Consider the following 15,310-nt stretch of genomic DNA (forward strand, 5'->3'; position numbering starts at 1 on the left):
GACGAAGATCTCAAGGCAGGTGGTGTGCTGGAGGACGGAGAAGATGCCCGTGACGGAGCCCCGGAGGTCGGTGGTGTCGAGGGTCATCGCGATGTGGATGGTGTGTCGTCGCGGTCACCTTGCTGTGGGTGTCCTCCTGTGGTGGAAGGAGGATGGGGGTATTATGGGAAATAAGTGAGTGAGGGTGTCCTTTTGTGGTTTCTTGGGAGGATAAAGACTGACGCATCTTGATGACGATGATGTGCACGTTCTCTCTCTATTTTCATTCTAAAACCCAAAAACTGAACTGTCGGACTGAACCAAATTTTTAGTTTGGTTCATATTCAATTCAACAAAAGATATAGTTCGGTTCAAGCTTATCTCTCAATGGTTCAGTTCGGTTCAATTTTTTTAAAAATTGAACCGAACTGAACCATTGACACTCCTAAATCAGATCATGGCCCCCAAAAAGAAAAGCCTCTCCCTCTCTCTCGTCCACTGAGCTAAAAGGTCGATTATATGCAAAAGAACTCGCTTCTCCACTGACCTTTTTCTTTTCCCTCTGCGAGCTTGCTATGTTGTTGTCTTAGCACGCAGGGAAAAGTGCGTTAGCTTCTTATACAAAATAAAAGCTAATGGGATACAAACGTGAGGCGAGACTTTGATAAGACAGGTCGGAGAAGAGGATGTAAAGGCTTCCGGGACGGTGCTGGAGGGAGGAGGAGGCTGGCGGCGAACGGCCAGAAGTAGCAGCGAGAGAGAGAGAGAGCTGACGAGGAGAGCGACCGTAGTGGGGTGACGGAAGTTATGGCAGAAGAACCGGTGCGTGCCAGCGGTCGTCAAAGAAGAGAGAGAGAGAGCTGACGAGGAGATCGACCGTAGTGGGGTGAGGGAAGTTATGGCAGAAGAACCGGTGCGTGCCAGCGGACGTCAAAGAAGGTGGGCGGGAGGGGCAGCGGAGGGACCTGGTGACTTTGGCGGACCTAGGCATAGTCCCACCTCAGGACTATGGAACAAAAGGTGATTTGTGTATTAATTGGGGTCATTTGTTCAGATCGTAGAGAATTATACATCTTCATCTTTTTTTTTAAAAGCTGTAATTGCATCCACCTTATATGTCCTCCGAAAATATAGGATATTAATTTACTATAGTTCATTTTTCTGCGTATTAGATTTTAGACAGTTTCAAATGCTATTTTTGAAATCGTGCATGGCAAAGAAACTTGACTTATGAGTTATGATTGTTTAGTCTCACCGTGTTTACATTTATTTTTCGGTTCACGTCAAAACATAGGAGTAGATTAATTATTTTCGATAACTTTCCTATTACAATTACTTGTTTTACAAGAATAAATGCAATGGAAGTCATAAAACTTATCACGAAAGTGCAGTTGACTCCTAAAACTTTAGAAAAAGTACAATCAAGCCTTAAAACTTGTCAAATTAGTTCGATCAAGTCATTCCATTAACTCCATCTAACTAGGCTAATGAAAAATGCTGATGTATCTTATTTTATTGCTATTGTAAGACACATGGTGGTGATGTGGTACCCACCAAGCACCACATCAAAAAATTAAAAATACAAACTAAATAAGATTAAAAAAAAGATAGAGTAAAAAAAAAACACAATAGACTCACACGGACAACTTGGCCAAGCCCTCATCACCCAATCCTTCTCGAAGCTCGACGACCATTGCCAGCCCCGAGAAGCCTCGGGTGAGGCCTGGCTAACCCTCGTCGAGGGGCCTACTGGCCTAGATCCGGGGCGGGATGCAACCCTCGCGCAACCCCACATCTGGGCTAGCAGACCCTCGCTTGAGGCTAGCAATGGTCGTCGGTCTTTGGGAAGATGACCTCTATCGGCGAAATTCCCAATGGATGTGGCGGCAGCCACCAGCAAGGGCTTGGCCTAGTCGTACATGTGAGTTTGTTTTTTTATTTATTTGACTTTTGGCCTTTTAATATAATTAAGTTTGTATTTTTTATATTTTCTAATGTGGTGCTTGTTGGATGCCACATAATCGCCACGTGTCTTAAAAAAGTAATAAGATAAGACACATCGACATCTTAATTGAACGTAATTAACGGAATGACTTGATTAAACCAATTTAACAAGTCTTAAGACTTGATTGAACCAATTTAATAAGTCTTAGGAATTGATTGCATTTTTCAAAAAATTTAGAACTCAATTACACTTTCGAAATAAGTTTTAGGACTTTCAATGTCCCTATATTATATTATAAAACAAGGTACGTGCTTGGGTCATTATAACCGCCAATGAAAGAAGTGTGATTTTATCTCATACTTGAAAACGATTATGGCAAGTTTGTTGGAAATATTCTCTCTCTCTTTTTTTAAGTTTTTGTGGGGTTTATTATTCTATAAATTCTTTAGTTAATGCATATCTTTCCTTTGTCTTGTTTTTTAGGAATTCATACTTGATACACACCATTGACTAGGGGAGCTGAGGACCACATCCTTACTCCTTTTCACTCTGAGTCAGCGAAAAATGCGCAACATCCAGACAAGTATTTATTTCCTTTTGGCCCAATGATAAATTCTCGAGATTCCCGCCGATCTTGCCCCCCAAATTTGGTCGGAAGTCCTTACATTTGACCACACACTAAGGTGCAAAGACAAATGTTATTACACCCAAAATGGAAGCACTAAATCAAGATTGACATTGCATTATATGGACTATAAGCATATTAAAGTGACATAAATGATTTCATTCCCTTTTCAAACAAAGAAGCGAACTTCTCCATGCAAACCATAGTCAATGCCAAACCGACCTCCACACCACCATCGCCTTTTACTACTCTCTGCAAGAGAGAATGCCCTGAGTGAGTAGATGTGCACCACGTGGCTATTCGTCGGCCTCCCCCATCCAAAGTCTATGTCGTACACCTTTAGTCTAGGTGACGCGGCCACTATCAGTAAATCCTCTTCATCAATAACTTTCCGGTCCCTAATCCATCCCTCCATTCCTCTCAATCCTCCCCTCCTCCTCACTTCCTCGACTCTCATCACTATTGCCCTCGCGGCATGTGACATTCCTCGTTTTCCCAAGAGTGCATTTCTCTCCTCCGAGAGACGATGTATGCCCACATAAATTCCAAAGTATGTCGAGGAAATCAAATATTCGAGTCGGTCTCCACAATCCGCCAAAAAAGCAGATATAGCAAAGATTGTCCTCGACGCTCTCTGACGAGGATTGATCACCCCGCTCGTGTTCTTTTTCTTTCGATCTGGTCATGCATGCCCATACGAAAGCGCACGTCACCACAAATGCCGACAGGCGGATTGGCTCCAACTCCGAGTCGATGTCGTCGTTCTCGATTTGACTTAAGACCTGCGCTTTTAGCCCCCTCGATGTGAGCTTTTTCATGGGCAAACGTTGCTCTCACCTTGTCTCCAACAGCAAGAGGAGCTTCGGTTGGTCTCGCGATGGGGCCCACCCAGCTCCACCAGTCTTTCAAGGCCCCGTTCGGGTCTTTGACCACTTCTCGATCATGGAAAGGACTCGAGTCATTCGTGTCAACGCTAGTGGTGAGTCCCTCTAAACCTGTGAGTGGACGCCCAAGATTTCGTGAAGTGATTGAAGAACCACACCATCAGCCATCAGGTGGAGGAACTGAACCCCAACGCAAATGTCCTTGTTTGGGAACAGAGTCACCCGAATCATCATCCAACAAAATCAAGGGGAAAAAAACCCATGTAAATGCCATAATTTTCATACCGCACGTCCAAAACCTTTTTGAACAATTACTTAAGTGGCGTATCGGTAAAGAAACTATCACTTAAATATTTTTGACAATATATTTCGAGAAAAAGTCCTACGTATCTTTTTAAATGAATTTTTAAGTTCGACGTGATTGTTTTTTCAAATATTCGGTTAGTCCAAAAAGGACAAAGGATGAGACAATGTGACATGGAAAGAAAATAATTTGTGAGACTAGGGTTCCAAGAACAAAGCGATTTTAACGAATTTATTCCTAATTCGTTAATTTCGGACAAACAAATGTGAGGTAGCATTGTCTAACTCTTATTTTGCCGACTTTGACATCAAGCCATATTGGACCATTTATTTTAAAATAATGACAGGCTGGTTTTTTTGGCCATTCAAATCCCCGATGATACTGAAGTGATCACTCAAAAATTTTTGACAAAGAAGTGAATGTTATACGAAAATTGTTGCATTTAAAAAAAAAATCCACCATAAATTTTGAGTTTAGCGTTTATTGACAAAACTGACATTTTGAGATAGATGTTTGTTTCTCACACTTGCCTTGTGACAAGATTTATTAAGGAGTGCCCAATTCTTAATAAGAAAATGTTTTACTTTTTAATGTACCGATTACACATAACACGAAGAAGACAGTGTATTGGACTTTCAAAATTTTCTTTGTATGGGTGTTTTACAAGTGTCTTGAGGTCACTTGTAACAAAATCATTTTCATTTAATTACAATACACTGGTTGCACGTAAAAGGAGAAAGATAGTGCACTGGACATCACTAGCTGTTCATGTAAGAATATTTAATAAGTGTCCTAGACACGTTCACTAATAAAATATTTATTATAATCTACGTCAGTTCATTGAATTTATGTTCTTTTTTTTTTAGGAAAAAACCTTTTCAAAAAGTCTCTTTTTGAAGTTTATGTCATTAAACTAGGAACCAACCCTGGCCATTATTGCCAATATTGAAACAACTGCCATCTTGTCTCATAAAATTTAAACTAAATTGTTGGAAATAATTATAAAAAATTAAAATAGTTCTTAGGGCATTTTTTTTTCGTGATTTTATTTTTGATCATATTTTTCTTTTTTGTTCCCTTAAAAATTAATAAATTTTTAAAAAATAAAACCAAGCAACACCTAGGGGAAGAGGGCTCCTTTCTGCAATTGGCCCGCCACCATTGCTCGCGGGGGGGGTCCATCCCGGACAAATTTCCCGCGGCTAAAGCCGGTGTTGATGACGCTCGAACCAGGTCGCTTCGCCTTCGAGACCCATGACCTAGGATATTTTACAACGTGGGGATTTTTGAATTTTTATGAATTTTTATGTTTTTCGTAGAGGGGTTTCAGGTTTTGCTTTCCTCCTTTTGGAGATCGGACACAAGACCAGGGCAGGCCTCAGCTTTAGGAAATCGCCCTAGCTGTTCACTGCTAGGGTTTCGCTGAGCTTGCTCCGGATTCGGGCCGACAAGGACAGCATCAGAGGGCAACCAGGCTTTGATTTGCTCGACCTCGGCATCGGGGATCGGAGATGAGCAAGGGGCGTCAGCGTTGGAATCATGGGGAGACGAGGCCCAGCGAAGCGGGGATGATTCTTGAAGTTGACCGTGGGGGCTTGGCGGATCTGTTCGTCGACGGAGGACTTAGCGACGAGGCGGAGGACGGAGAATTGGAGCCCACCGGCCTTCGCCACGCTCGCCGTCCCCGCACCAGTGGTGGGCCGGCGCCACAGGTGGATCTGTTCGTCGACGGAGGACGGCGAAGTGGAACCCATCAGCCCTCCCGTGTGTGGCTTTTTTTTTTTAACAGAAAAAGGATAAAATAGAGAAAAAATAAATATAAAATCAAAATATAGAATGACGAAAATACCCTTTAGTAGCTTTTGAAATTATATGGTGAGGCTCTTATTTAAACTCTCCGTCGTGGCTTAATTGAAGCTATATCCATTCGACCCTTATTTGTAAAATAAGGTGACTTCGGCCCCTTAAATGGAATTTTCCCTTTTTAAAATTTATATCATTAAACTAGGTATTAGGGGGGGGCATTATTACCAATATTGAAGCAACTACCATTTTGTCTCATATTAGAAAACGTTGGGAAAATTCCAAAGGTTCATGAACCGGTTGTTTCAATTTGTGTCTATGCTTGAACCGAAACCGGCCCTTGAAGGGGTAGTCCACGTTAACGTCGCGTTCGGCCTAACCTAATATTTTAATATTTTTTGAGTGGAAAAGAGATTTTTATGTTTTTTTTTTTTTTTTTTTTTTTGTTCTGGAAATGCCGGTTACTCCCGCCATGCGGTCGGTTCCAAATTTTTTAAAACCGGAGCCGAGTCGTGAGGGGTTAGGCCGGTTCCAATTATTCCACGGGTCGTTTCCGGGCCTAAACCGACCCATGGCCATGTCTAGTTGGGGGGGGGGGAAAGGAAAAGAAAAAGAAAAAAATTATAAAAATTCAAAAAATATTAAAATATTAGGTTGTTGGTCGGCCGACATCCATGTCGGCGCCGGCTAGCCAAAATTCACCGGATGGATTATAATGGCATAATTGCAAAAAGGTTTAGAACTGAATCGGAAAAAAAAAAGGTTTAAGATTGAATTGGCACGATTGTAATAGGTTTATGACTTTTTTGATAATTTTCCGAAAATGATTGAAGCAAGTTAAAATGACATTTTTTTTAGTGGGATTTATAATTCTGATTTTATTTTTGTAGGAGTTGATGCTTATCTTTCTTTTGCCTTGTTTTTGAAAAATTTAGACTCGATACCTGCCATTGATTGGTGGAACCAAGGTCGATATCCTCATTATTTGCTCTTAGTTAGCAAAGGATGTACGACATTCGGACAAGATGACTGGCAAAGTATTTCTGTTTTTTATTTTGGCCCAAAAGATAAATTGTTTAGATTCCTGCCCATTTTGCGCCCAAATTTGGTTGGAAGTCCTCAAATTTGTGGATAAACTAAGGTACAACGACCAATGATGTTACACCCGAATTATAAGGATTTCGTTTGAATTTGACATGGCATTGTATGGACTAAATGTCTACTAAGGTGACATAAACGATTTCAACTCCTTTTCGAGCAAAGGGACAAACTTCTCCATGCAAACCCTAGTCAACGCAAACCCAACCTCTACACCACCATCCCCATTCCTAATCTCCGCCAGAGCAATAGAGGCCGATATGTCAACATGCACCACGTGGCTCTTCGTCGGCCTCCCCCACCCGAAGTCCGTGTTGTACACCCGAAGTCCGTTTGTACACCTTCAGTCTCGGCGATCCAACCACCGTCACTAAGTCGCCATTGTTGGCTGCATTATAATCCCTGATCCATCTTGCCGCCCCTCCCAATCCTCCACTTGTCTTCACTTCCTAGACTCTGCCTCCTATAGCCCTCGCGACATGTGTAATTTCACTTTTGCCCAAGAGGGTATTCCCCTTCTCCAAGAGAATATGTGTGCCAAGACAGTTCCCAAAGTATGTCAAGGGTACTGAATACTCAAGTCGGTCCCTACAATCCGCGACAAAGCAGAAATTGCAAAGCTCGTCGTTGCTACTCTTTGATAACGTCTGATCATGAATAACGAGGAGAACGTCGAACCTACCAAACCATATGCACGCTGCTTTCAATAAGTCAAACGTCGTGAATAACGTGTTTAGCCCCGCCTCAGGACTATGGAACAAAAGGTAATTTGTGTATTAATTGGGGTCATTTGTTTAGATCGTAGAGACTAATACATCTTCATCTTTTTTTAAAAGCTGTAATTGCATCCACCTTATATGTCCTCCGAAAAGATAGGATATTAATTTACTATAGTTCATTTTTCTTTGTATTAGATTTTAGACAGTTTCAGATGCTATTTTTTTTGAAATCGTACATGGCTAAGATACTTGAATTATGGGTTGTGATTGTTTAGCCTAGGGGGTGCCAAATGGACCCGTGGGCCCGGAACCGGCCCGGAACCAGCCCGTTGACCGGGCCCACGGTTCCAACCCGGTTTTAAAAAAAAAAAAAAGAGGAGTAGGTTTGATAAAAGAGTATTGGGCTTGAACCGGGGTTTCAGCCGGTCTTACTTATATTTATTTTTTGGTTTTAAGTCCAAATGTAGGATTGAAATAGTTATTTCCGATAACTTTCTTGTTACAAAAATTAGTTTATAAGAATACGTGCAATGGAAGTCCTCAAATTTGTCACGAAAGTGCGGTTGCCTCCTAAAACTTTTGAAAAAGTGCAATCAAACCCTAAAATATGTCAAATTGGTTCATTCAAATCCTTCTGTTAATTTCATCTCACTAGGCTAATAGAAAATATTGATGTGTCTTATTTTGTTACTTTGTAAGACATGTGGCGATGATGCGGTGCCCACCAAGTGCCATGTCAAAAAATTAAAAATGCAAACTAAATTAGATTAAAAAATAAAAATAAAAAAAGTAAGTAAAAACAAACAAACTCAAGACAAAAAATAAAAAAAAAAAAAAAAAGACTCCCATGGAAGCCTAACTTTTTTCGCTCTTAGTCAGCAAATAGTGTGCTACATCCAAACAAGTATTTATATTCCTTGTGGCCCAATGATAATTCGAGATTCCTGCCGATTTTGCGCTCCAAATATGGTTGGAAGTCCTTACATTTGACAATAGGCTAAGGCACAAAGACTAATGTTACTACACTCAAAATGGAAGGACAAAATCAAGACTGACATTGCACTACATTGGCCAAAAGCATGTTAAAGTGATACAAATGATTTCAATCCCTTTTCAAACAAAGAAGCGAACTTCTCCATGCAAACCCTAGTCAATGCCAAACCGACCTCCACACCACCATCGTCTTTCCTACTCTCCGCAAGAGAGAACGCCCCGAATGAGTCAATGTGCACCACATGGCTATTCATCGGCCTTCCCCACCCAAAGTCTGTGTCGTACACCTTAAGTCTCGGCGACCCTGCCACTATCACTAAGTCCTCTTGGTCAATAACTTTTCGGTCCCTGATCCATCCCTCCATTCCTCTCAATCCTCCCCCCGTCCTCACTTCCTTGACTCTCTTTGCTATCGCCCTTGCGGCATATGACATTCCTCTTTTGCCCAAGAGTACATTTCTCTTCTCCGAGAGACAATGTATGCCCACGCAATTCCCAAAGTATGTCGTGGGAATCGAATATTCGAGTCTATCCCTACAATCTGCCAAAAAGCAGAAATAGCAAAGTTTGTCCTCGATGCTTTCTGATGAGGATTGGTCACAAAGCTCGTGTTCTTTTTCTTTCGATTTGGTCATGCATACCCATACGAAAGCGCACGTCACCACGAATGTCGACAGGTGGATTGGCTCCAACTCCGAGTCGATATCCTCATTCTCGACTTGACTAAAGACCTGCGCTTTTAGCCCCTCGATGTGAGCTTTTCCAAGAGCAAACGTTGCTCTCACCTTGTCTCCAACAGCAAGAAGAGCTTCGGTTGGGCTCGAGCTAGCGCCCCCCGAGCTCCACCAGTCTTTCAGGAATATGGACTCGAGTCCATTCGGGTCTTTGATCACTCCTCGATCATGGAAAGGACTCGAGTCATCCGAGTCAACGCTAGTGGTGAGTCCTCCCAACTTGTGCGTGGACGCCCACGATTTCATGAAGTGATTGAAGGACCACCCATCAGCCACCACGTGGAGGAACTGGACCCCAATGCAAATGCCCTTGTTTGGGAACAGAGTCACCTGAATCATTATCCAACAATATCAAAAAAAAAAAAGACAAGCAAATGCCATAATTTTATACCACACGTGCAAAACTTTTTCCAATAATCACTATCCGTGAAGAAACGATCACCTAAATATTTATGGCGGCATATTCCAACAAAGAGTTCTACATAGTTTTCTTAATGAATTTTTACGTCCGACGTGACTATTTTTTTAAATATTTGGTAAGTCCAAAAAAGACAAAGGATTAGACAACGTGACACCTAAATGATTAAAACAATGCCGATTCATCTCAGGAAATACTCCCTCTCTCTCTCAAAGTCTCAAGTTTATTCCACGATGGTACTTAACTGTTCTACGCATTCGCGGCCTCTATGGGCGACCGGCGACAATCATAGGGGCGAATGGCCTGTCTTCCAAGAACTCTCACCCGGATCAAAGGGCATGCTAACTTCGCTCATATCGACTCAGGACATTAATTCCCGAAGTTCAACATCTCTATCGCCTCCGTAAAAAATGACTGCAGTTATGTGATCATTCATCTAAACTACGAAGTGTGGCGGATTGGAGGTTATCGATTTCGAGAGAGCGGGGGATTAGGATTTCTGAAAATAAAATAATATGTGGGAGTAGGGTTTCAAGAACAAAGCAATTTTAATGAATTTATTCCCAATTCATTAATTTCAGGCAAACAATGTGAGATGACCTTGTCTAACTCTTATTTTGCTGACTTTGCTTTGATGGCAACCCATGTTGGACCACTAATTTAAAAACAATGACACCCTGGATTTTCTTGCTATTCAAACCGTCGACGGAACTAAAGTGATCACTCGAAAAGTTTTGACAACGAAGTGAATGTCATACAATAACCATGGCATTTAGAAAAATCCACCATAAATTTTGAGTTTAGTGTTTATTCACAAAACTGGCATTTTGAGCTAGATGTTTGTTTCTCACACTTGCCTCGTCACAAGATTTATTAAGGAGTGCCCAATTCTTAATAGGAAAATGTTTTAATTTTCAATGTACCGATTACACAGAACGTGAAGAAGACAATGCATTGGACTTTCAAAAGTTTGTTCACATGAGTGTTTACCAAGTGTCCTGAGGTCACTTGTAACAAAATCGTTTTCATTTAATTACAATATACTGATTGCTCGTAAAACAAGAAAGACAGTGCACTGGACATCACAAGCTGTCTTTATAAGAATATTTAATAAGTGTCCTAGAGACGTTCATTAATAAAATCCTTATTATAATCTACGTCAGTTCATTGAATCTATATTCTTCATTTTGAATCATTTATTTTTTGTAAAATTTCGCAAAATGAATCGAGTGCAAGTATTAAAAATTAAAAACATGCAAATTCAAACGGCAGAGCCAGACCGTCACCAGCTGACCTGAATCGCCATGAGGGGCCCCACACGTGCGCCGTCGGACTCTTGCGGTGGCGGCAAGTGAGGCAGCAGAGGGTGCATAAGCGTCGCCTCGCGCGCCTCGTCGCCAACGAGCTCGGTGAAATCGGCGGCGGACTCGGCGGCGGTCAAGGAGAGGGAGTCGCCGTCGGAGTAGAGGATGTGGGGCTTCAGGGGCGGCGCCAGAGGGAGGACGAGGCTGGCGGCGAAGGGGAAGAAGCGGCGGAGACAGAGGGAGAGGGAGCGGACGAGGAGCGGGAGGGTAGTCCGAGCGAAGGAGGAAGGGGACTGAGGGAAGTCGTAGAAGAAGAGGCGTTGAACGGGGCAGCAGGGAAGAAATGGGATGTCGAAGAGGGTGAGAGGGAGAGCGGTTGCCGGTACTGAGCTTGCGGGCGGCGAGACATCGTAACGGTGGAGGATCTTGATGTCCATCGTTCTCGTCCGACGGTGAAGGGGGGATGATTTCACGAGGGAAAGAAGCTACATACAAAGGCTAAGTCAAGAGCTCGTCTGCTTTTTTGGGAGGCTTTGACGTCACCGCTGAACCACGTGGTTTCTAGCTTATCCAAAACATCCAAAGATCCCAGGAAGGAGCGAAAGACGAATTGGCCTCGAAAAGGCAAAGCACAGCGCGCCAACTTGCGAAGCTGAAAGGTCAACGATTCGCAGACACAAAACGCCAAGAAATGTAATCAAATCATGCTCCAAAACATAAGACTCTCTTAGAGAAACACAATTGGGCTCGGCTAAAGGTGAATGGAGAGACCCGGCTCTGTTTCAGGATTCACACGCCGCTGCCCTTCGGCTCAACGATGAATTCTAGAGATTGGTCGCTCTTGCAATCGAAGCTTTGCTTTGAAGTCCTTGCGTTTGTCAATAAGATAAGGTACATGGACCACTGTTGTTAACACCCCCAAAAGTAAAGACTAAATTGAAATCGACGCCGGATTATATAGACCACATATACTCTAAAGTGACATGAACGATTGTGATTCCTTCTCAAACAAACAAACAAACTTCTCCATGCAACCCCTAGTCAATGCCAACCCGACCTCCACACCACCATCCCCATCCCTGCTCTACGTGAGAGCAATCGCCCCCGACACGTCGATCTGCACCACATGGCTCTTCGTCGGCTTCCCCCACCCAAAGTCCGTGTCGTATACCTTAAGTCTCGGAGATCCGGCCACCGTCACTAACTCCCCATTGTCATATACTTTCCAATCCCTGATCCATCCCTCCGCCCCTCTCAATCCTCTGCCTCTATCCACTTCCTCCACTATCCTCCCTATGGCCCTCACAGCATGTGAAATTCCACCTTTGCCCAAGAGTGTCTTTCTCTTCTTCGAGAGAAAATATATGCCCAGGCAATTCCCGAAATATGTCGAGGGTATCGAGTATTCGAGCCGGCCCCTACAATCTGCCACAAAGCAGAAAGAGCAAAGCTCATCGTTGCCACCCTCCGAAGAGGATTGGTCATGGTGCTCGTGTTCTTTTACTTTTGATTTGATCATGCACACCCATACGAACGCGCACATTACCACGAATGTCGACAAGTGGATCGGCTCGGACTCTAAGTCGACGTCGTCGTTCTTGAGTTGGCTCGAGACCTGCGCTATTAACCCGTCGATGTGAGCTTTTCCCAGGACGAACGTTGCTCTCACCTTGTCCCCAACGGCGAGAAGAGCTTCGGTTTGCATCGGGCTTGGGCTGGAACCCACACAAGTCTACCAGTCTTTCAGCAATGTGGGCTCAAGCCCGTTCAGATCTTTGATCACTTGTCGATCGGTGAAAGGACCCGCGTCGTCCGAGTCAACGAAAGTCCAGTCCCCTCCGGACCTATGGATGGACGCCCACGATTTCATGAAGTGATTGAAGGACCTCCCATCTGCCGCCACGTTGAGGAAACGGACCCCAATGCAAATGCCCTTGTTCGGGAACAGGGTCACCTAAATCATTATCATTTCCACCCAAAACTTCAAATTTGACCCTACATTTTAATGTTAATTTGCGCACATCAACATGATTCATCATCTATTTTTCTCACTATATCCATTAGATCTAGGAGATGAGATCCCACTTTAAACTTTGGATTCCCTTAATATGATTATTCCTCTTTCGATTGATTTTACATTATCACATGCTAAATAGTACCGATACTGACATGCGACACGACACGTCTATGCCTCATTTCTCAAAAATAAAAAATTTCGACATATTGAGACATATTATATATTAAATTTCTATTTATATATATATATAATAATTATCATTTTTATGATTATTTCTTTCGACTATTTGACTAAGATGAGGCGTAGTTCATATCAATTTTTTTTAGTGAAGAGGCATTTTAAAATGCCCGCCTCTCGCTCACGTGTCCGGGGTTGACACTTCCGACACGCGATGTCGGACACGTGTTAGACGTCCGACATGGATGCGCCCACCCCAGCAACGTGTTTGGGCATCATAGATCACGTGTTCTATAAACTCAAAGTACACTAACTGACCTGAATCGCCATGAGGGGCCGCACACATGCACCGTTGGACGAGCGAGGCGGCGGGAGCTGAGGCACCAGATGGTGTATCAGCGTGGCGTCGCGCGCCTCGTCGCTGACAAGCTCGGCGAAGTCGGCGGACGACTCAGCAGCGGTCAAGGAGAGGGAGTCGCCATCGGAGTAGAGGATGTGAGGCTTCTCCGGTGGCGCCGGAGGGAGGACTAGGCTGGCGGAGACAGAGGGTGAGCGAGCGGACGAGGAGCGGGAGGGTGGTCTGAACGAAGGAGGGAAGGGATTGAGGGAAGTCGTAGAAGAAGAGGCGTTGCATGGGGCGGCAGAGAAGCCAGGGGATGTCAAAGAAGTTGAGCAGGAGAGGGGCTGCTGGGACTGAGTTCGCCGGCGGCGAGACATCGTAACGGTGGAGGGTCTTGATCTTCGTCATCTCGTCGGGCGGTGGAGGGGAATTTCAGAAGTGAAGGATGCGATGGGGTCTGGTGTTGCCTCTGCATCTCTTCACTTTTTGTTGTTCTGTTCCTTTTCCTAATTCTGAGTTTTCCTGGTCAACGGTGATATTTTGACGTCATATCTCGACGTCTTTCCAAATCTAATGTGATTTAACTATCACGACGAATTAGGAAAAATAAAGGAAGTGATTGATGAAGCAATAAATTCCTTTTTGTAAGCTTTCAATTTTGTCCGCAGAGAACATGTCATGAGAAACGTGGTTCTTTTTTTTTTTTTATTAGGGGTGAGCATGACCGGATGGATATAATCCGGATCTACACCTTGAAATCGATCATGTTATAATCGGTTTTCAATTTTTGAAATCGAGAACCGACTCTGTTTATCCTAAAACCTGTTTTGGAACCAATCCTTTTTTTTTATCCGGTTCTAGGGTCTACCCGAGAACATGCTTTCCTTTTGTTTCTTTTTCTGATTTTATTTTATTTTTATCAAAATAATATGAGTATCCATGAAATGATCCAAAGTAAAAGGTGAATGATAAAACTCATTATCGGCAAAAAAACAACAATCCCCGATATGAGCAATAAAAATGACAATCCATCAAAAGCAACAATCCAAAATATAACAATAAAAGTTACAATCCACCAAAAGCAATAATGTAACGTTAAATTAATGAGTGCAATTCTTCCTATTGCACTACCATCAAAATCCGTTAATAATCTCTTATTTTTGTCTTGCAAGTCAAAAGACTCAAAGCCCACTTTGAAACTTGTAAGGTTAGCAAGGTTGGCAAAAGAGGCAAGATAGGTTTTTTTTTATTTTTTTTTTTTTAAATAGTAGCTAAAACCGATTCTAAAACTAGTCCGAATGAGTCTTCACCTAGAATAGAGAATCGGACCGGCTTCAATCGGTTTCCAAAAATTGGAACCGGTTCCCGAACCAATTTGAGCAGGAATCGATTCTCGATCCCGTTTTTCAGGTGGTTCGATCCGGGTTCTAAGTAAATCCGGTCCGATTGCACACCCCTAATTATTATTATTATAAAAAAGACTAGTATTTCAAAATGTTTGTGAATGAGGATGAATGCGCAATTAAAGATTTTAGAAAGAAAATCATACATATTTGGCCGAAAAAGACAAGATAAACAAAAATCACATATAAATAACACGAGAGGAAATTCTTTCTCATCTTTACTTTTCCCTCTCATAGGAACATTTGACCGAGCGTAAAATAAACTCGTATTAAAAAAGTTGAAAGTATTTCTACAAAATAAAGGGCAAATACTATTAGTTTAGCTTAGGACTTGTCCAATTATAGGTCGGGTGAGGTTTGGGTTGGTAAAAAAATAGGCCCAACCCAAATTAATCAATTTAATCCGTATTGATCCATTTTAAGTTATACGGTTTTAGGGCTTTAGCAATTCATATCTAATTTGACCAAACCCAGCTCGTGCTTTGACTCTTAGCAATTTCCCCTTCAAATAGCTTTTCTTGAGGTAATTTGAAATTAGATCCGCAAGGAGTATGGGTCCACAGTTGT

At 42.6% G+C, this 15,310-nt stretch overlaps 2 pseudogenes; both read right to left on the reverse strand.

Annotated features, from left to right (window-relative positions):
• Positions 1-2,644: 2,644 nt before the first annotated feature.
• LOC115727163 lies at positions 2,645-3,664 on the reverse strand (annotated as a pseudogene).
• Positions 3,665-8,224: 4,560 nt separating this feature from the next.
• LOC115727162 lies at positions 8,225-13,857 on the reverse strand (annotated as a pseudogene).
• Positions 13,858-15,310: the final 1,453 nt, after the last annotated feature.

The sequence above is a fragment of the Rhodamnia argentea genome, chromosome 7 (assembly GCF_020921035.1).
Source record: "Rhodamnia argentea isolate NSW1041297 chromosome 7, ASM2092103v1, whole genome shotgun sequence".
Lineage (NCBI taxonomy): Eukaryota > Viridiplantae > Streptophyta > Magnoliopsida > Myrtales > Myrtaceae > Rhodamnia > Rhodamnia argentea.